Source organism: Manis javanica, chromosome 5 (assembly GCF_040802235.1).
Source record: "Manis javanica isolate MJ-LG chromosome 5, MJ_LKY, whole genome shotgun sequence".
Classification (NCBI taxonomy): Eukaryota; Metazoa; Chordata; class Mammalia; order Pholidota; family Manidae; genus Manis; species Manis javanica.
The window spans coordinates 3,897,045-3,918,711 of record NC_133160.1 but is presented as its reverse complement, the minus strand read 5'-3'; the positions used below and the strand labels follow the sequence as shown (position 1 = coordinate 3,918,711).

Genomic DNA, 21,667 nt, shown 5'->3' with positions numbered 1-21,667 from the left:
GTTTTCCACCCCCCCTCCCCCCACAGAAGAGTCAGTTGGGTCTGAGAGGGAGGGTGTCAGCTCCTGCGCTCAAGCAGCCCGGGGCCCACGTCTTGCGTCACGTGTCCCGCAACGCAGGAGAGCTCTCTCTCTGGCCAGGGGAGAAGAGCGGAGAAAGACTCCAAATCAGCCAGGGAGAGGAGTGGAATGAGCCAAAACGTGCCTGCGTGGCCTACACTCATCAGCCCCCTTACCCCAAGTCCGGGGCTGCCGGCGCCCAGATCCGACTCCGGAGCTGCCTCTGCACTGGGGTCGGCGTCCCCTGGTGGCAGAGAGAGAGCACTACGAGCGATTTTCGGACCGAATCGGCACGCTCCTCAGATCTAAGTAGGCAGGAGGGGCTGGCCTGGCGCAGAGACAGAGGGAGGGCACGAGGGCAGGCCAAGGTGGGGGTCAGGGGGCATAAAAACCCGAGGGGATACAAAGTGGCCAGGAATGAGCGAAGACCCCACCAGCAACAATAGACTTTCTTCCAGCACCATCTAAGGTTTGAGGCCTTGACCCCCCAGATCTTAGGAGGGTTGGAAACTGAGGTTGGAGAGCTTTCTAGCTGGTACTTTGATTTTTTTTTTTTCAAAAAAATTTTTTTCACCCTAGTTTGGTTGGGTGCTCCGTATTACGGGGCCCCAAGTTTATTTTAAGAGTCCGCCACCGTGTTATGGGCGTGTGCAACCGCCTCGACGGCAATAATATGTCAGGACAATGCAATATCCCCCTTGAACTTGGGGAACAGCTCGAGCAACCACCTTTGGAGGCCCCAGGGGCAGCTGCCCCCAGTGCTGGGCCTGGCACAGCCGAAGAGATGGAGACCGAACCGCCTCACAGCGAGCCCGTCCCCATCGAGATTGAAGACGAGGCCTGTGGACCCCCAGAGATCTCCAGTCCCAACCGCCAGGACCTCAACCAGGCCACTGAGGAAGCTGGAACCCATGGAAGCTACAGCCCACCTCCTGAGGAAGCCATGCCCTTCGAAGTCGATCAGCCAAGCTTGGGAGGCTTCTGGCCTACCCTGGAGCAGCCTGGAGGTACCCCTGGGGCCCATGAAGGCCTCGAGGCTTTCAGCCCAGCATTCATGGAGCCCGGAGTCTTTGGTGATGCCAGATCAGGCTTGGGAAGGTACAGCCCTCCTCCTGAAGAAGCCATGCCCTTTGAGTTTGAGCAGTCTGCCCAGGAAGGCTGCAGCCAACTTGTCTTGCAGGTCTCAGACCTTGCTCAAGGAGGTCCAGGTCCAGGGGTCTTCAGTGCCCCTCCAGAGGAGCCCCGAGCCCGCAGGCCTGCAAACACAGGCTTCAGAGGAGCCTGCAGCCCTCCCCCTGAGGAGGCTTTGCCATTTGAGTTTGATGGAGGAAGCTTTGGGGGTGACAACCAACCCCCTGGGCTCCCCCGAGCTATCCCACAAATCGACTACGACGACGGCCAGTTCGTGGCAGTCGCGATCCCGAGTGCGGTCCTCCTCGCTCCCAGCGCGAACGAGCCCCCCCTCTGGGTCCCGGGCGCCAGCAGCAGCCCATCCCGAGAGGCCGTCAGCGCTCCTTCACACCTCACAGGCGACAGCCCCCCGATGGAGATCCCCGGACCCCAGCTCGAGATTGGCAGAGCCCCCACTGGGGTCGACTACGCTCCCGTCAACATGGACAGCCCCCCAATCGCGTTGGATGACCCGCCCATCGAGGTCTCCCGAGCCCCAGTTAAGAGAGAGCGAGCAGAGGGAGAGAGACCCCCAGCTGAGGGAGAAGCAACCGAGATGGAAGGAAGCTCAGCCGCCGCTGCCGCGGAGGGAGAAAAGGTCCCTTCTACGGGGGACGGCGCTCCCGCCGCCGGGGCCGCCCCAGCCTCTCCCGCCGCCGGGGCGGCCCCGGCCGCTCCAGTCCCCGGGGCAGCCCCTGCGGCCCCTGCTTCCGGAGCCCGCCCCAAGCTGCGTTTCCTTAGACCCCCCAGCCCCGAGATCCAGGCTGCCGATCCGCCTACTCCGCAGCCTCCTCGGGCGTTTGCCTGGCGGGGCAGGTCGGAGCGCGGCCACGACGACGACGAAGGGTCGGTCAGCAGCGACGACGACCACAGCAGCGACGAATCCGACGATGGGACCTCCGGATGCCACCGCTGGCTGCAATCCCGGAGAAACCGCCGCCGCCGAAAGCCCCGGCGCAACTTGCTCCGCAACTTCCTCATGCAAGCCTTCGGAGGCTGCTTCGGCCGGGCCGAGAGCCCCCAGCCCAAAGCCCCGCGCGGCCCCAAGGTCAAGAAGGTTCCTCTGGCGGAGAAGCGCAGACAGATGCGCAAGGAAGCCCTGGAGAAGCGCGCCCAGAAGCGCGCAGAGAAGAAACGCAGCAAGCTCATCGACAAGCAACTGCAGGACGAAAAGATGGGCTACATGTGTACACACCGCCTGCTGCTTCTAGGTAAGGCGGCGGGCCGTGCCCGTGGGGAGCAGGGCCGCTGAGGGACCCCGGGAGGGGGCGGCGGGGCTGCCCAGTGGGGCTCGGGGCCTGGCGGTGGGAGGAGGGGGACTGGGCCAAGGCGGGAAGAGCCTGCTAGAAAGTTCCAGTGAGGGGCCCTAACTTTGCCCTGGGAGCGGGTGAGGGGCTTGGGAGGGCTTGGGTGGTCGAAGTATGTGCCCTCCAGGGAGAAAAGTGGTGCCGTACAACACTGAGGGTCGTTTCCAGCTGGACAAACCAGCGCCAGCGACCGTAAGATGCCCCCGAGTCCTGGGGTGGGGTCCGGCAAGAAAGGCGGGGGCTTCAGGTGAGCCAGGAACTGCCGGGGAGGGGCCTGGGATTCCCCAGGCTCGGCTGGTTGGGGCCATGGTGGGCTGGGGTCGTTGGGGAAGGTGCGCCCCCGCCTCGCCTGGCACGGCTGCTTGGATTCAGACAGCTTGTCGTTGGTGTGTGTTGGTGTCCATATTGTGTTCGCCTGTGCATGATGTGCTCAAGTGTCCCCCAGTTCCCATCCCCGGCACCCCCAAATTACCCGCCGACTGTGTACTTGTACTGGGGAACGGGCTGTCTCGTGTTTTGCGCCATGGCGCGGGCAAAAACTTTCGTGTTCGCACACTCTGGTGGTACCTGTGCGCTGGCGCTCTGCAGCGGGCGGCGTGAAAAATGCGGAGAAGGTGGTGGGGCATCTTGGGTGATATGTTGGGCCACTGGCCGGGGGGAGAAGGGGCGCCTCCCGTTGGCCTCCCGTAACCTTTTTTCTGTATGTCTTTCTCTCTTTTTTCCCTTTGCGCTAAGCGTTTCCTCACTTCTCATTCGTTCGCCAAACCCGCCTTTACGGTTGAAAAAACAGACACTCAGGTATCTGGGGCGTCAGGGGCTGCACCCCTAAGCTCGGTGTTATGCATACATCAGCTCACCTGGTGGTGGATGGCGGGGTAGGGAGGTGGAGGGCGGGAGGAAAACACTTAACATGCTGGAGGCGAGTCTCAATTCCAAACCACCCGGGGCTGGTGCCAGGGGGGTGGGCGTGGCTGTGTGTTAAAAATATGAAATAATTTTTTCCTAGGGAAGAGCCAGAGGTAAGCCAATCATTTACACTTTTACAAAGAGTGTAGTAGGAGGGGCTTGGTTTTTACAAGAGAGGGGCCGTGCCTTGGGAGTGGAATGCCGTCTTGCGTTTGAGATGCAATTAAAATAAAATTTTTTCAAAAATGCTTCCAGTGTATTTTAAGTATGTGGACGAAATGTAGTAAAACTGTGAATATGACTTGTAAAATATGTAAATATTTGCATGTGAATTTTTTCAAGCAGCTGTAGCTGGGGGCAAAGAGGACCAAAGGTAAGCTCCTCTAAAGTGGGCTGGGATACCCCAAAATGTGAAAGGTTATAGTGGGCACCTTTGGCGGCCCTCCCCTCCCCCCTTCTCTTCACCTTTTCCACCTTTCCATGACCCTTCCTTCTCCAGGATCCCCCTCATCCCCCAGCAATACCCTCTCCCTGTTTTCCTGGCCCTTCCCACTCCACACCTTCCCCTCCTCAAATCTCTGCTTAGCTCAAAGGAGCAAATTATCAATGGTCTGAGTGTGTAGCTTTAAATGTAAATTTAGGCTTGTATGTAAATTTAAAAAGTAAAGCGCCACAACCTTAATTTATTTTATTCTCTGAAAACTTTCAAGGGATTTCAACATCACAATTGTGCTCCTTTGTTAAATTTTTATAATATGTGTCTGTTTTAATTAATGACATTATGGACATAACTATACCATTGTGATGTGTGTTTTTCACAAATCACAGTTTTAAATGTGATGGTCATTTTAATTGTGCCCACCCAGGGAAATAATGACATCATCATTTTCCCAGAAATATACAGAAGGGGGGGGGTAGTTTTAAATTTTCAATGTCCCAACTGCACCAAGACCACAGAGCCTCAAATGACAGCACACTGTTTACTTGCAGACAACTGGCTTTGCATAACAGGCCCATTTCAATATTCCCAGCATAACTCTAGCAAGCAAACTGCTGATGGGGGAGGGGGGACACAGAGGGTGCAGACAGGAGAACCAGATGACAGTGTGCACACAACCCTAACTGGCCACGTTCCTTACATGCTGGAGCCTCAGTTGCCTAGTTTGTGAAATGAAGCCTTCCCACCAGGAAGTCTCCTTTGCTCCAGGTCTTGAGCCCTCTACTGTGGGGGGTGGGGTGGGGAGTGCAGTCAGTTGATATCAGCACTAGAGGCTCACACCACAGGTCATGCAAACGTCCATGCTGCAGCCCATTGGGAGCCAAGTATTAAGAATCTTAGCAGTTTCCCTTGTTTACCCTTGTTTGGTATCCAGGGGGGGGAATTAACCTTAATAAAAGGAAATTTGCTGGGATCACCCTGCCCTCTTCCTGGCTTTGCCCCCAGGGTGTTAGTGGCAAGCACATTTGGAGACAGTGCAGTTTGGGAGGCTAAATCCTAGGCCACATCTTGTAGCACAAGTGTTAACCTATGTGGCCATGTGGTTTGTCAGTTTCATTTTGCCAAAATGATAAGCGAGGAGTCCCTTCTGGGTCTGAGTGACTGACTGGGGAGGGGAAAGGAGGAAGAATGAGTACTTACTCACATTTAGGACAGGATTTCTTACATTCTAGCCCCAACATAAAAAACAAGACACAGCCATATATTCCTCCCTCTGAAAATGCAGATCAAATGACCATCCTTTGATTGGGTTCCGAATTTGTGACATGCAGATTCATCTGTCGCTTTAAAAATGAGTGTGTGTGTATGTGTGTATATAGGCCCTCTCTGTTTTTATTGCCCAAACAGCTTAACGATTTTACAGGGAATCTTAAAAAGGAAACGAGTAGGTAAGTAGATAATAACATGACTTAAATTTGAGAGTATCTAAAGAGTTGAGGCCTTTTTCCTAATACTATCCAATAATAGACTATTTCCCTGTTTCTGTTGTCCTTTTGAGTAATTTTGGTGATTTAAACATGTTTTTGGCAACCTGATTTGGGTGTGATTTCCTCATTTTTTAAGAATTGAAGGGATTGCTAGATAGAATTTCTCAGTATCTGCTGCATTTATTAAAATGATGCAAGCAAATGCTGTATATAATCATGACCATTCTGCCAACACTGTATTTATACAGTGAATTTCACCTGATTGCATGATTATTTATGCCACCAGGTGTAATGGTGATGCATTGTATCCCATCTTGCAGAGGGCTTTTTTTTTTTTTTTTCAGTACAGCCATTTCTCGTGTTCAAAATGCCTCCACTGAGCTGGTTGGTGCACTGAGAATGGAATGGCTATCAGACCACAAAAGTTTCAGAATGACAAGAGACTTTTGTGATTTTCCCTTCTGGCTCCCTAAAGTCCTTCACACTTCTCAATGGCTGAAATTCTTCCCTGACTGTTAAAACCTGATTTCCCATAGATGTCTCTCAATTCTTTTCTATACAAGTAGGTTAATTTTTATAATTTGCCCACATTGTATGAACTATGGGAAATTGTATTAAGTAAAGAAAAGTGGGGTTCTCCACTCCACACGTGAAAGTGATGAACGCCCTGCCTTCAGCATTATTAGTAACGAGTCATAGTAATTATTATGCATAATGATACCACTTTCTTATTATATTTCTAAAAGGCACACTTGTCCTTTGAAACAGCCTTGGGCAATAAAAACGTGAGGGGCCCCACTTCGTAGGCAAATAAACCAAAAACTCAGAGATCAAATGTCAGGGAATTGCACCCAAAGACTGCAAGGTAAGTAGAGGAATCCAAAATTTCTAACTGAGGTAAGACAGTACTTAAGAAAAAAATGTGGCAATAAGCTCTCCAGCATTATTCAAGTGGAAAGCATGATTCTTGTAAAGGTATTACGTGCACTTAAAATCCCTTGTCAAATGACAGGTGTCTGCAGTTTTCTGCTTTCTGAATTATAGCCAAACTCTGACAGATCCCTTGTTATAAAAGTCCATTGAGTGTACATGAAATGTGAGCACCCCCATTTCTGAGATATCTGTCTTTGCTATGATGATATTTCATTTCCACATTTGCTTTAGCCCTTCTGGCAGCACTTCAGACTTTTGTTTGTTGGGCTTTTTCACTTTTTTTTTTTAATACCGGTTTTCCTTAGAGTCTTGTTTTGATAACCCAGTAGTCTCCTTCAGTAGGGTCTAAGGCTTTCCTCCTTCCTCAGGTTTCCACTAAAAGGAGGAGGACGATATAATTCAGTTGCTTTTATGCATGGCTCCCCCTGTGTTTTGAGTGCTAGAGTGTATCAGACTACTTAAAATCCCGGCCTGGGTTTTAAATAAATCTTGCCCAGTGTTCTCCATAGTGAATTTTTTTTTTTTTCAAAGTATTCTGTACTTTTAGTTGGGGTGATTCCTGCTTAGTGATTGTCAGTGCAGCATCTTAGAACTCACCTTTGACTTCCATGTAGACAGGTTGTTATTAAGCAAAAAAAGAAAAGAAATTCTTTTTAGAGAGGCTGACCTAACTGACCAGACCCGAAGTTCCTCAGACGGGCTATGCCTCTTCTTTTGAAAGTCCATTTCCTCACCGAATAAAACTTAACCCTCACGCCCAGCGCAGTATGGCTCTTCAAATGCCTCTACATAAAGCTACTTCTGGGAGGCAGGCAAAGAGCGAGTGGAAACTGGCCTCTAACGCGTCTTGTTCCTTTAACCTGTGGCAAAGGGTCTCTCCCCAGACTCACCTAGGGCCTCTCCGGGTTCCTAGTGGGATATGAAATTAACATGTCCCACTTGTCCATTTTAAAATCAGATTTCTCAGGAAGAGTAGCGATTTTCAAAATTGAAAGATCAGGGCCAGTTGATAGGGCAGGGTCCCTGTCATTAACTAAAACAGTTGGAAGGGAACTATAAGCACTTGTGAGTCCCATGAACCCCTCCGACCCCGGTGGTCCTCTAGTAACCGGGACTCTGAGGCTCTGACCCCTACTAACACCTGTCTTAACAGATTTCATTAGGATTAAGACTAAAAGGTCTTTGTCCCATCCTCAGATGCTTGTCTGGCCTGCAGTTTCCAGAGAGTGAGAGGACAGTGGGCCTGAGTCTAGTCTCTTTTGGGGAGTCCTGCCAAAGAATCATCAAGTCCTAAGTGGTCTTTATAAAACTGAGAAAGACAGGTGAGAAGGCCCAGATACAAACTGACACGAAGGTAGGCCAAGGAGCCTGTGGGCAAGGAGGAGGGGGCTTCCATGAGCACCAGAGGGGGCGGCGAGGTCATTCTCCTTAATTCCCCTGGAGACAGGCGCACTTGCCCCCCAGAAACCGAGGAAAGGTTCTGAGGGGTGTTCTCAACCTTGTGTCTGGCACATGTAAGTGCCCAATAAACGGTAACCATTATTTTTAGAAATTTAATTCTCTTAGTCTGTTCTCTCCCTGCTCCAAGTGATGTTTTTGTTTTGAGGGTTTGCTTGCTTGTTTGTTTCCCCACAAGACTGTCAACTTTTAAGTTCTCAGAGTCCCAGGCCTTGGTCTCTGTTTCAGAGTACACTCTTTGTATATATTTTAGAAACAAAGCTCAAGCAGATGACAAACGAAACCTCCCCAAATGTATCATTGTGTGAAGTCACTCTCAGGTGAGTGACCTGGCCAGCAGACGATGAGTAAAGGCATTTTACTTACCGCCTCCCTGCCTGCTGCTGCCGCCTCCTTTTTATCAGCCCCTATCTATAAATCGACTCTGTACTGTGGTTGAGTCCCAGGACCTGAGTGCGGATTGTTCTATGGTTATTACGCATGCAAAAAAAAAAAAAAAAGGTTGTCTTTAGTCTTCCTTCCCAACAGCCAGATGGTGAAGCAGGCCAGCCAGCAGGAATGGAAGATGAGCCCTTCAAGAATGAGGTAGGGAGCAACATAAAACAAAACAGTGTGTGACCTTTCATTACTGTCAATCAACACATGCTTAGTTGAGACAGAGGATGCTCTAGTCTCCAGCAAGCAGGGGGCACAAAAGGGGCACAGCTCTCACGTTAGAATTGTCACATGCAATAATGGGACTGGATTCCGGGGAGAATGTTAGGTGACTAATGTGTGATGGAGCTGAGCAAAGCAGCTTGCTGCTGTCGTACTTAGCAGGAAAATCCCAAATTGCACTGCAGAATAATTTGTTAAACCTCAGGAGAATTTGTGAGCATTTTGACTTGTGGAGTTCTGCCCACAGAACTTGAACATTACATCTTACTAAATATTTCTTAATGATTCAATTTGGGGCGAGGAGAGAGGTATAAAGGCATGAATTGTTATCTGATCCCGAACTCATTATGAGTCAGTGTTTCTGAAGTTGTCACACACATTTGGTGTGTGGGACAGAGTATCTTAAACTTCCCTTAATGAGTTGATAATGGGAAGGGAAATCTCTTGTCCCCACTTTCTAAAGAGTGCCACAGACAAGCTGTCATGGGCTCAGTGTTACCACTGAACATCAATTTTTCACAAGCAAGTAACGTAGGTATGAAGAGCCTCTCCTGATTTATCCAGCTCTTGCCCCCCACCTCTCAGGCAAAAGACCACCTTGCCTCTCTCCTTATCCCTATTTGAACATTTGCCTTTCATCAGACCCACTGCTAATGTGCACATGACTGTGAAGATGTTTTTTTTACAGGGGACCTGCAGTCAGGTAAGTTTGCAGCAGTGAGATTTTTGAAAAGCGTTAATAATGCTTATTATGATGCACAGAAATCAAAGTTTGCGTTGTGATATACTCAGTACCAAGAAGGGCTGCCCGACAGGGCTCTGCCAAGGGAAGCAGGAGCCAGGTGTTCCTGCATCTTAGCTCGTGTCCATCCCAGCTCCCCACAACCTCTGGGGCCATATTCCTGGGACTCAGTTTCTTTAGCTGTAAAAGTAACTGATTGGTCCATCAAAAAGAGAAAAACAAGAAAACCTGTCAGGACTAGATGGGGTTACTTGGGAAGTGGATGGCTCCAGAAGGGACTGGGACCGCCGGGACACATCCTTTCAAATCGCTGCCCTTTTCTTATCTCTGGTTACATACAGTAACATCTTAAGTGTCCAAAGGACTTAACAGAAGCCCTGTGGGGTCCTCGTTAATAAAAAGCCAGGCCTTACTTGTCATCAGCCCCTTGAGTCTTTGATCTTCAGGGGCTTCTGAAATCTTAGAAAGTGTCCATCTTCACTCCTTATAGTCACTCTCCACATAGGTCCGTTAGGCCTAGAAATTCTTAATTGTTAATAAAATCTGATATGTCATTCAGGGGTCCTTCTGCCCACTGCCCCTGCAAATATGAATTTTTAAATGTCTGTAGGCAGGCGCAGACGGTGAGGGAGAGTTGCTATTTCAGGTGGCCACTAGATGGTGAGGCGGCATCAGAGAAAAGTGTCACATCTGTGGTTAAAATGAGAGGGATGAGGAGAGCCAGCAAAGGTAGAGAAGGGCTCCATCTCACTTCCCCCGGAAAGCCACTCTAGGACAAAGTATGTCTTTAATAGACCCCAAAGTTTTAATCAAACCCAGCCTTTTTTTCTTCACCTGTGACATCTCCCTGCTGGCTATGCACTGGGGTTTTAGCAGTGTCTTGGGGGACTCTGTCTACACATAGGGTCCTCCTTAGTGGCTCCATGGATATTTCATGTGGGTGGTCCTCCTGTGCACTATACAATATTTATCAGCTTCCCTAACTTCTACCCATTGGATGCCAGTAACACACACACACACACACACACACACACACACACACGCTCATGCACGCATACAGTCCACCCCCATCCCCTACCACCACATGTGCAGTGTGACGATCCAGACTGTCTCTCATTACTGCCAAAGGTCCCTTGGGGAGCCGGGTCACTCCTACTTGCAGTGACTGCCCGAACATTATCGAGATGAAATTCTGTGCAAGGTAGAGATCATGCATGTCATACCCCAAACACCTTAAAAGGGAAATTTATCTTTCCTATCAGAAAAAGGGTTGTTGTCTTCAGTTACTAATAATCAGTCAGAAACGTTTATTCCAGCATTAGTGATACTGCATTCTTGAGTAGAAGTAATTTCCAGAAATCTCAGAAAAGAAGGCGACCCAGATGGCCCTAAGGAGAACGGAAAAAGGAATCATTCCAGGGATGATGTTAGTAATGAATTGGTCTAAGACTCTGATTAACCACATCAGTCCTGTAGCTAATCAATAGGCCGGAGAGATAAATCAGGGCTTGAATGGATTTTAACATTTAAATGATCACATGTACATTTAGGGGTCTTTTAGGGGCCTTTGTAGCAAGCTAGGAATTCTCCCTTTGGTATGCACTAAATTAATTCACTCCGCATTGTAGCGAAGGGCGCCAAGATCCTGAGGACTGGCGCTCAGATGGCTGCTAATACTAGGTCAGCTCTGGGTGGCTGTGGCCCCACCTTACGTGTGTCCTGTGAAGCACTAAGGAAGGCTTTAGTTGGCAGGGTGTGGCCACCAGTGATGGGATGTGGGCCCTGTTAGCTGGGTCACCTTCGTTCCAAGCCCTCAACCTTTAGCAACTCATCTTTCGAGGCAGGAAGTCACATTGTGGGGTCTGGGAGAGGTCGGGGGAAGCACCTCCGGATGACTGTACCTGACAAAGGTAAAATGAGATCTTTTAGAAATAAAGGCCGATTGTGCCAACAGAAATCCTAAGCAAGGACATTTCCTGATCAAGACCTTGCACTTGGTCTTTGATAAGATGGCTGGTACCCCCTCCTCCCTCCTAGGGCAGATCCTGCAACCCGTATTTCTAGAATGGTCATAGTAGGACGAAGTCATGATTTTACTTTTAAGCAGTGGCCTAATCCCCACAACTTGTATCTAACCAGCCTCTCAAGTGACCATTATGGAAGAAGGCTTTAATATTTTTGTAAACAAGGTTTTCGTTGTTTTTTTTTCTTAAAGAGTTGAGAATTTGTGACCCTTAAGTTAATTGCAAAGTCTAGAAGGAATAAAAGGTTAAGATAATAACTGATGATTCCCACCCCAGACATCTATGTGAATTTAAACACTCCTTTTACCATTAGGATTACTTTAGGGTGAGGGGAGGAAGCTGATGGGTACTTTGGCAAATGACATATTGGATTTGCAAAATTTAAACTGGGTCTTACATGTTCCAAGTTCAGCTAAGCACCCCCAGCACCTCCTCACTGCAGAATCCTTGAAATGACCTGAGGCCTGTTTTTTAAATGTTGATTTTGACCTTTTGCCTGGGACCAAGTGCAACCTCTTTCCAAGGAAATGCTTCGAAGGCTTGGGGCAGAACCCAAAAACAAATGCCAGACATTAGGGGAACATTTTGAACAATTGGATTGCCAGAAAACTAATGGCTATTTATAATTAAGCATCTATGTGATTTCATTTCTTCCTTTTTAGCTGTTAAAAGGGAAGCATATTAGATAATTTTGTTTTGCAAACACATGGCCAGGGCTGATTTTAAGGTGGACACTGGATGGCGGGTGCCCCCTTCCAAGTGTGAGTCTTTGGAAGTGTTCCTGACGGGGTCCAGTTCTTCTGGAGTGCCCTTAGGAATTGCTGATCACTGGGGCAGGTGGGTTGGTTGGCGCTGGGTAGAGGGTATGGTGATTGCTTTTTGATATTTTCCCACTTGCCCTGAGGGAGGGAGTCTGATCTGATGCGGGAGGAGGGGGGCAGAGGACCCATCTTTTCTGGAGGGTCCTAGGAGAGCAGAAGAACACTGGCTCGGATGTTAGAAAGTTCTCACTCCTGGGACCACAGTTGACTCGAGCACTCTGAGGATTCCATGAATTTGCCAAGTGACATTCAAACTTATATTCTTAAAAGGGTTAACAAGGCTCCATTTTGTGCTGGCTCAGTAGAGTCCTCCTGGGGTCCTGCCATGGTCAGGGGAGGGCCTTGCATTTGTTGGGTGGTCCAAGAGAGAGCCCTGGGGAATCTGTGGTCACCTTTCTGGATAAAGAGGAAGTGACCTACAGTGAGGGCAGTGGCAGCGCTTGAGAAAAGGGATTCTGGATAGACTTGTAGTCAGTTGGTAGACTTGTACTCAAAACCCTTGCAGGCACCTTATCCTGAAACTGAAGCTGACAGGTGTCAGACGCCTCTGGTCTCTTTTCTTTTTTCCTTCAGGCCCTAATACCTGGATTCCCCAGAGGGTGGGGTCTGACTTCAGACATTAAGACAAGCTCAAAGTTGGGAGCTGACCTTTCATTCTGCCAGGAAGAAGGTGGGAGGTCATGGAGAAGGTCAAGAGGGGGACCATAGGGCTGCCTTGAATGCAGAGAAGGGACTTGTCCTATTCTCCCCAGAGGTGTGCACAGCTCAGAAATCAGTCTCCTAAGAAATTCCCTCACTTCTTTCTTGCTTTCCCTTTTTTCCTTTTTTTTTCTGATATATATATTTTTAAAGATAAGATTTCTTATTTTGGGGGTGCTTCTGAGCAAGAAATACCTTTTTTTTTTTAATTAGGGAAAGAGATGAGAACACCAACATTTAGGGCTGGGAAGTAGAAACAAGAAAAGCAAGGCTGCTCAGAGCTGGCTGGCAGGTGGCGCTCGGCTTTTACTGTTGAGAGCGCAGCTTTTCAAAACCCACTGCGGCGTGCTGGTGCCTTGAGGCCCCCGTCTGCATCCCCCGCCCCTCATCTCCACTCTCAGGGAATACAGGCCCCACCCCCAGGGCCCAGGAGAATTCACAGGTTTATCAGTCCAATAACTGATATCTGAGGACAAACCCTATCACTAACTGTTGGCTCTGCAGACTTCAGCCAGTACAAGAAAACGCCGTCACAGGGGCCGCAGTTGCCAGCCTGCGCGCATACCCCGGTTCTCCTAGGAACGCCTTCTGGGGTCTTGGGCAAATCCTTTATCTTCTGGGTCCCAGTTTTCCTCATCTGAAAAGTGAGAAGCATGTCCTTCTCACTTTAAAACTTCTTTCATTCCCTTATAAAAAGTTTAACCAGAACAGGTGTGCCGGCTCCCGACTCCTCTTTAAAGTGTCCCTTCCAAAAATGGCAGATCGCACAGGAAATTGTAGGGCTATCTTTTGTCCTTTGGCAAATAATTAATAATTTCTGGGTACCTGTCCCTGGGAGAATCTGCAAGAAGCAGAGGTGAGTGGTGTGGTCTGTCACACCCCAATCAAGGGCTAGAGAAGAAATTCTGAGCTGGGCAGAAGACCCTTTTCTACCAGGGAAACCCATGAAGCCTTCCTGGAGGAGTTAGCACTTGACACAATATGGGAAGATTTAGGAAAACTGGAGAGTAGAATTTGGGGGTAGATTCTCAGTGATTTTTTACAGAGAGGGTACTGGCTGAGGATGAATCCTTACTGAGAGCATCAGTGGGATTTTCAGGGTCCCAGATGTCAGGGCTAGTTTTAATTCTTTTCTCCTTTTCAGCACCGCTGAATTCCTCAATGCTGCAAACGCATGGTGCACCAAGGGGCATTCTTATTAATGAAGAGTCTTCCCTATCTAAGGATGGCACCATCTCAGGCCTGACTGTAGGCTTGGTGCAGGTCACGCCTGCCCTCTCTAGTGGAAGGTCAGCTGGCTCTAATGCTATCTGGGGCCAAGTTCCTGTTTCCAGAAAGAACGGGCACTCTTGTCATTTCTTGCCATCCCCCTTCCCTCCCCTTCCTTCCGTGGCTATAAAATCTTGAGGTCATCACTTTGAGAAGGGCCAGATAAGCCACTCAGATAGGGCCTATAAAGCCCAGTAATGGGGATTTATTCCTTTCCAACAAGACTTCTGCTCCATACCCCATTCTTAGATGCTGTCTTTCTCCTCTTTCTTTTATGGCTGAAAAGTCAGAGAAGCTGAATAAAATACATTAACTTTAGGTTAATCAACTAGAGTCCAGCATTCCACTTCAGCCCATAATCTTCTGGGGCTTCTTTAAAGCCTTTCTTGCTCTTCTTTTCTCCCCACACCCCCCAGCTTAGAGCCTGAACCGTGGCCGAGGCAAGTTAACACAGCATTCCCCACCCATGGGGGCTGCTCTGGATGTTGGGGTGCAGGGGAAGCAGGCCAGGTGGGCTGTGGGTCCCAGCACCTCTCCTGGGCCAGTGGAGATCCTCCCCCACCAGAGGTCAGCAGAGAGCCCAGAATGGAGGAGCTGCTGGCAGGAAGTGGGATCTCAGAATTCTCTAGATGAAATGTAAGAAGCCCAGGTGGAGAAAAGCCCCAGGTTTCAGAGGTAGCTTAGCTTGGGGTTTCATCCTTCCCTGGGTCCCCGCGGGCTTAGTTTCAACAACAGGCCTGATATTCCATGCTTGCAGACGGAGAGAGGGGCTCTGACACAGACCCCTCTTCTCTGCAGGGTGCCGTGCCCTCTGAGAGCCCAAGGGTCTGCTGCACGGGGCCCAACTGCCCACGTCCGCTTCCCGCAGGATGGGACTCTGCCCGCCACACGTGCCCTGGCCCCTTTCCCATTTTCCTCCAAAAGTTGTATTGTGAAAAGGACATTAGAACATTGCAGGAAATCCCCTACCCCACCCGTACTCTGCCATGATTTTATTTCTCCTTATCGCCTCCTGTTCTTTACCCAGATGTATGGCTACTTCTACGGAGGGTGTTAGTGTGTAAGCGGCCTTGTACTCGGTCCCCCCCACTGATGTCCTGCGACGTTTCCTACCTGCTCTGTAGTGTCTTTTTGTTCTTTTACTTGCTCCATCCTTTCCCTGAGGTGGGAAAAGGGGACAAGGAATCTGAATTCCTTTCCTCTGGCCTCTGAACTTGTGAAATGCCAGTCTCTGTGAACTACTTCGAAGTCGGCCGATAGCCCTTAGCCAGGTCTTTACTGTTGAAGGAGAAAGAAAGGGGAGAAAAAAAAGGTGCAAAGGAAGGAGAGAGAAATACAGAGAGTATATGAACATTTTTAAAAGGGACAGAGAGGAAAAGAAAAAAGAAAAGCACCGTTGCTAAATTTAGCCCTCACACCAGATGGGGTCCCTGCCCTCTGGGAACGTGGGGTCTGGAAGGAAGACAGGGAGGACCAGTGGCCTGGCAGAGGCTGGAGCGCTGGCAGGGCAGCCGCACAGCTGAGGGCCAGGCCGGGTTCCCGGGCAGGACAGGACCAGCCCTCTGCCAGCCCAGCCCACTGCCCCTCGGGGCCCTGTGTGTGCCCGCGGCCAGAGCCCCTGCCCCCTTCCGCCCTGGGCTCTCAGCTCTGACCTTGCCCTCTTCCCCAGTGGGCCCATTCGCATCCCCAGATGTTCCTCTCCTCATCCTAGAATGAATGTTCAATTTTTTTGGGGGTGGGGAGGTGGGAATTAGTAATAAGCCCCCTTCTAGCACAACAACCTGATCTTGCAAGTCTTTTCACGTACCTTAACCCAAGTGAGTGGTTTTAAGAAATCTGGCACATGGTGGACTTTTTGTCCTTAATAAAAAAATCCAATCTTCATGAGGTCTTTGATTCGAAAATTACCCAGCACAAAACAAAGCGAATCCTAAAGTCGAAAGCAAACATCGTGTATATTACATACACATCTCAGATGTTGAGGAAATCCTTAGGAATCCTTAGAAGTTTGCAGGTTGGTGTCCTCAAGAATTTGGCTCCAGCCAGACCCGGTATGGGCATTGTTTTATTTTTTTTTTCCTTTCTTCCTTCCTTCCTTCCTTCCTTTCTTCCCCTACCCCCTGCCGCCACAGCCTCCCCCCTTTGGAAAACAAGTTTTATTCTCCTGGGTATGTTCATTAGAGAGGGGAGACAATGAGGAAGAGTGGGGGGAGGAGGAAAGGGGACAGGGGGGCCTCTGCAGGAGGAGACCAGACAGGATTGATTGCCCCGTGCCGGGGGCAGGGGGGGGCTGAGAGTGACTCTCTCACCCAGATGCAAATCTCTCGGCCTGTAGAAAACTGAACACAACAGACCAGACCTTCAGCTTCCTGGCGCTTCCTCTCTGCCCTTTGCTTTATGCATTAGCTCAAGGGAAAAAATAAAATCAAAGTCTAGTCTTGTTTGCTCTGGTAGGACCCTGTGCTCCCAAGTGTCTGCCTTCTCAAAGAAAGCCCGGCCCGCAGAGCCAGGCGGCTTGCAGGCGGCCCCTTCTTCAGGTCCCTCCCAAGCTTTAGCTTCTCTCCACCCGGGAAATTTCACACCCTGCCCAAGCGCCAAGACTTAGAAATGTGTTCCTAATTGATTATTTGACCTCAATTTGTATTGCTTTGAGACTTAGCAAATGGTTGATTAGGGGGCCAGTGTTTTGGTGGTGGTGGGGATAATTGCTGTTCTAATGGCCAAGAAAAGGGACTTGCCACAAATAAATTTATAAGATGGGCCTTCTGTGATATTTAGGAATTGTTGGGGGTAAGGGGGTCTTGATCATGCTTCAGAAAAAAAGAAAGGTGATCGGGAAGTATTTAATGGAGATTTAGCATAAAATGGCAGGCCTCATTGAGGAAAATCATAGTTCCAAATGAAAACAGTTGTCATGAAGTACTTTTTCAAATTTTTGACTATTGGCAGATCTGAGATTCACCTCACATTCAGATTGTGTCCAGCTTGGCAAAGAACATGGAATGCTGCCCAGTTCTTGGTGCATATGTACCCATTTTACCCCACTGATAAGTTATTTTCTGATTTGGGGGTGAAATTGGCTGTGGAAATAGCTTTGTCCTCTTTGCCTTTCTAGTAGCTTCCTTTAACTTGTGCAGTAGCGTCTCGTGTGTCTGCCAGCTTCTCAATGAGGAAGTCCTCGCCGGGTTGGTGAGTTTGCCCTAATTTGGGTATTTTCATTTATTCATTCATTCAATATATAAGGATGGAGTGCCTAATCCGCGCCCTTCCTGCAGGGAAGACCAAGGTATAAGACATTGCTGCCCCCTTTGGTGGTTTTAGGATCACAACAAACCCAGAAAGTCAACAGAGGTGGGCAGTCTCTACCGAATGATTAAAGGGGCAAAGAAGATGGAAAGATTGTCAAAAAAACCAGACTTCAGCTACCTTCCAACACTTCTTCAACCTAGTTGAGCAAATCAAATCAGCTCTTACGTAAAATCGTTGTGAACCCTGATAATTAAACTGCAGAAAACCCGGAAGGATCTGCTTGGGTCAAAACAAACAGCCATGTCTAGATATTCGACAGGCACAACCATTTAGATTTCCGGTGTGAGGCTGAAATTTATACACACACAGCAGTGGTGGAGTTTTGAAGTCAGTGTGTACCTTGGCGGTGAAAAGGCATCAATCCTGCTACTGATGGAGGCCTTCCTGCAGGAGGTGTAACCCAGTGAGCACTGGACCTGCCCGGGCTGGTGCCAGAACTGCCTTAGCCAGCCAGCCCCCTATCTCTTCTCGGCTCTGACTGGAGCCAAATTATGCCTTCCAGCATCTTCTAGGACTGAAAACTGTCTTGGGAGTGGGTCCAAATTCTTCTGCTTAGCCTTAGAATCTTCTGTCTAGGATGCCTGTCCTGAGGGTGGGATGAGAAAGCTTATGTAGCTTACAACCAGATGCGCTGACACACTGTGGAGTGCTTGCATCCTGGCTTCTAGGTGGCCCTCCATCGTGGCTCCAGTCTTCCGTCTTAGGTCCTGGCCTGCCCACCATCTTAGACCCCCAGCTCCCTCTGTCTTGGCTCAAGTTCTCCACCTTAGGTCCTCAGCTTCGGGCCTGTTCCCTAGTGGGACTAGAGATAGTCTTTATCCAAGTAGAATAACCAGGAAAAGAAAAGCACACTTTCAAGTCCAGAATTTAGTTCCCAGCTTTCCTTTCACAAATAATTTTGAAGTTATCTGTATGTTGATGGCCCTTGAACAGTGCATCTTACTTCCAGGCCTCTGTAATGCTCAGCATCTGACACGTGATTCTTGGATATTCTTTGAGAATATGAGTCTGTATATACAGAAATGTATCGTTTTAGATATAAGAGGAGGGAAGTGGGTTTGTGTAGATGCCTCACCTGATGGGACTCCCAGGTGACAGAGGCCGATTTTGCTCCATGAGTAAGACTCAGATTTACAGAATTGTTAGTTGTGGCTTCTTCACCTGGTCTGTAGTTGTCTAATGCCCTGCACCTGGCAGGCACTCCGAGAAATCCGTGTGAGTGGAACCCATTCTCAGGACATAAGATGAAGCTTGTCGGCCAGCTCAGGAAGTTCGGTTGCCAATGTTATTACAAGTTGCAGCCTCCATAAATGAATTTGTTTCATGCACTCTTCGCCTCCAACCCCGGCCGGTCCCCCTTTCCTGGTCTGCACCATTCTCTTAGGATACCTGGAAAGCACCATGCATCCTAAGAGAAGTGACACCAAAGAGGTGAGGACTCCAGGGCTCTGGGGATTTCAGGGAGCAGATGACCCCCCAGCTGGAGCTTGGCACTGGCTTCCAGTGCCTGGTTCAAGGAGATCATGAATGTGGTGCTTGGCTTTTGCTTCCTGGGTGCCTGCAAATGGAGCAGATTTGACCCCAGGCCTCCTTACGTCCCTGAAGGTGGCTGTGTTCTGTTCAGTTAATCCCATTAGCTGGCAGAGGCTTATGGGCTACCCTTACGCGACATTTGCATTTTAATAAAGAGTACTGTGAGGCCAATGGGCAGAGTCACAGTTTTACTAGTGGAGTCCTCAAGAGTAAAATTATAAACGGCATGGGGCAGGGGAGGGGGCACTGTGTAGTCATCTTCCTTGGCCCAGGACGCTTACACCCCTTCTCCTCCGTGGCCTAGCATGCACACACACGCACACACACACACACACACCCTCAGTGCCGTGAATTCAGTGAACTGGCTTTCTTAGCCCAGCACCCCAGGACTTGGGGTTCCCCCCTCCAGATCTCCAGGTATTAGTATGGTGCCTGACTGGGCTCTGCAGGGTGGGGGTGGGGGTGACATTGGAGTCCAGAGCCAGGTCCAGGTTGCAGCCTCTGGGTGCTGTCCCCATTCCCGCTCAGGTCCATAGGACCAGCGCCATGTTTCTCCCCAGTGTCCTCTGCTGTGACACAGCGACACGCAGGATCACCAGGAAGTGAAAGACTTGCGGACTGTAGGGTTGCTTTGCTTTCTTTAAAAAAAGAGAAAAGGTCAGGGGTGGTGGGGAGAAGGAGCAAGAGGCAGGCGGCCCCCCCGCAGCAGGTAAGTCAGCAGCAGAACTGCCATTGCTGGTGCTCCACCGACAGCCCTGAGCCCCCTGTCACGCAGCCTTAGGAAAGCCTGGAGATGGGTGACACTGCCGTTTGATTTCGCACCTTAGCTTCCAGTTGCTCAGAGGTGCATTAACGACTAATGATTCAATTGAGGGAGGCCTGGATTGCCAATTTGACTTGCCAGATATTAGCATACCCTTATAGAAAACAGGAAGCCTGCCAATTAAGCTCCCCAGTGTACCTCAGAAGGGGCCTTTCCAAGATGCATGATCTCTAGGAAAAGGAAATCAAGCTAATTTTGAAAGCTCCTGACATGTGAGTTGCCTTAAAATGTAAGTAGTTGAAGGCGAGGATGACTGTGATGAATTCTTCACATCACATGTATTTGAATATATGTCATGGATTCTGATGGCGGAGCTGAAAACTGCTCAGGGTCACAGGTTCTTTTTGTCTCCTTTTTTCTCTCAACACCCCCCCCCTCTTTTTTTCTTTAAACATTAACCTGTGCCCCACCTGAGACTCTTTTTTCAGAAAGGTCTGTGATGGTTCACAGGATGAGAGAGCTGTTTGCACAAAATGAGATGACAGGCCTGGCCAGGTCTTTAGAAAGAGCCCCCACCGCTGGTGTCACCAGCAGCTGGAGCAAGGCTGGGGGGGAGGGCATTTAATTATGCGTAGGAGTTGTGGCTTTCTGGCAAACATGGTAGCACACAGGCTGGTGACAGAATTAAATAGCAGCCATGCTTTCCCTCAGAGAACGACAAGCGTTTGGGTTTTATCTTCCAAGACCCAGAACCTGTTTACTTCCTTCTAAACAGCTTCCTCCTGCCCCTTAGATAAGTCAACAGGGAGAATTGGCCTCCAAATCTTGCTAAATCGGGCACTCTGATGATGACTAGTAATCAGGAGCCAGACCAGAGGTAGCTGCCGGCTAAGATGTCTTTAGCTGCACCTTGCTGCAGAAAGCGGCCAGCTCAATGCATTGATTTTCTCCCCACCCTCCCAAGGTTAAGGTTCTGCTCTGAACTCACTGCTTCAACTGCTTCCAGCTAAAATTTCCATCACCAAAGAGCCTGATTTCAGCAGAGAAAGGCCCACTTTAGCAAATGAGAGAAGAGGGATGGAGAGGGTCATTTCAGCTGCGGCAGATATCAGCCATGCTATTTGCCCTGACAGCACTTTAATTGTGATGAAAGAACAAGATGTTTTTTGGTTTTTACAGGGGAGGCTTGTGGAGGAGGGGCAGGGAAGGGACCTCAGAGATGTAAGCTGCTGAGCTGCCAAGCGCAAAGTGGGCTGCCACCATGCGTGATGAATGCTTAGAGGCGAGAGCAGGGCCCTCAGCCTGGGGCCCATCACCAGTTCTGTCCTCAGGCCTTGCTGCTTTTAGCCAGAGGTGCATTGTGAAGAGGAAGGGCCCATAGGGTACAGCTTGGCCCCTGCTGGGTGCTGGCTCCCCATCCCCTTCGTGGGGTGAGCTGTGACTTTCACCCCCAGGGGAAAGGGGCAGTCCAGCCTGCGCTCTGCTCCACTGGCTTTGAAAGCATTGGTTTTCAGTGGAAACACACCCTGTTGTCGAGAATCGTGTTTTTCTTTAAAGTCAGGTGCGGGTTGAAATGGACCTTCAAAGGCCTTGGAGCTGCAAAGAAAGGTCTGCAGCCTGCGGACCATGTTCCAATGGGCAGAGGATGCCCTTGGGGGGTGGGGGGGTGGAGAGAAGCAGATGTTGATCGGTTTAATTCGGCTCAGGCAGGAATCAGGGAAGGGCCCAGTTCCCTTTCCTGGCCCTGTTGCTCAGCTTGGAGCCCATAGGAGGCCCCCGGGGGTTGCTCTGGGCCCCAAGGTGGCCCTGGGACTCCGGGCTGGCAGTGTTTAGAGAGAAGTAAAAAACAGGGGTGCAGCGTGCCTGCTGCCTTTCCGTTTTAGGGCTCTCTCCTGCCGTGCTGCACACAGCACAGGCTGCTTCCAGAGCCTCTAGCAAAGAATTACCCAGAGCAGGAGAGATGATTTGGACTTGTTCATCTCAGCTGCTTTTGTGTAGCTGAATTACACAAGGTTTCTTTTGAAAGTGTGGTCGCCACAGAGAGCACCTCATGGCCTTGAATTAAACACCGATGGGCTTTATTTTCCCTGAAG

General features: G+C 49.6%; 1 protein-coding gene and 1 pseudogene across 1 annotated transcript in view; both read left to right on the top strand.

Annotated features, from left to right (window-relative positions):
• LOC108406179 (neuroendocrine secretory protein 55-like) overlaps nt 1-21,667 on the top strand; it is a 57,432-nt gene that overhangs the window by 15,765 nt on the left and 20,000 nt on the right. The gene's annotated exons all lie outside the window — the stretch shown is intronic.
• On the top strand, nt 21-3,529 carry LOC118970338 (guanine nucleotide-binding protein G(s) subunit alpha isoforms XLas-like; annotated as a pseudogene).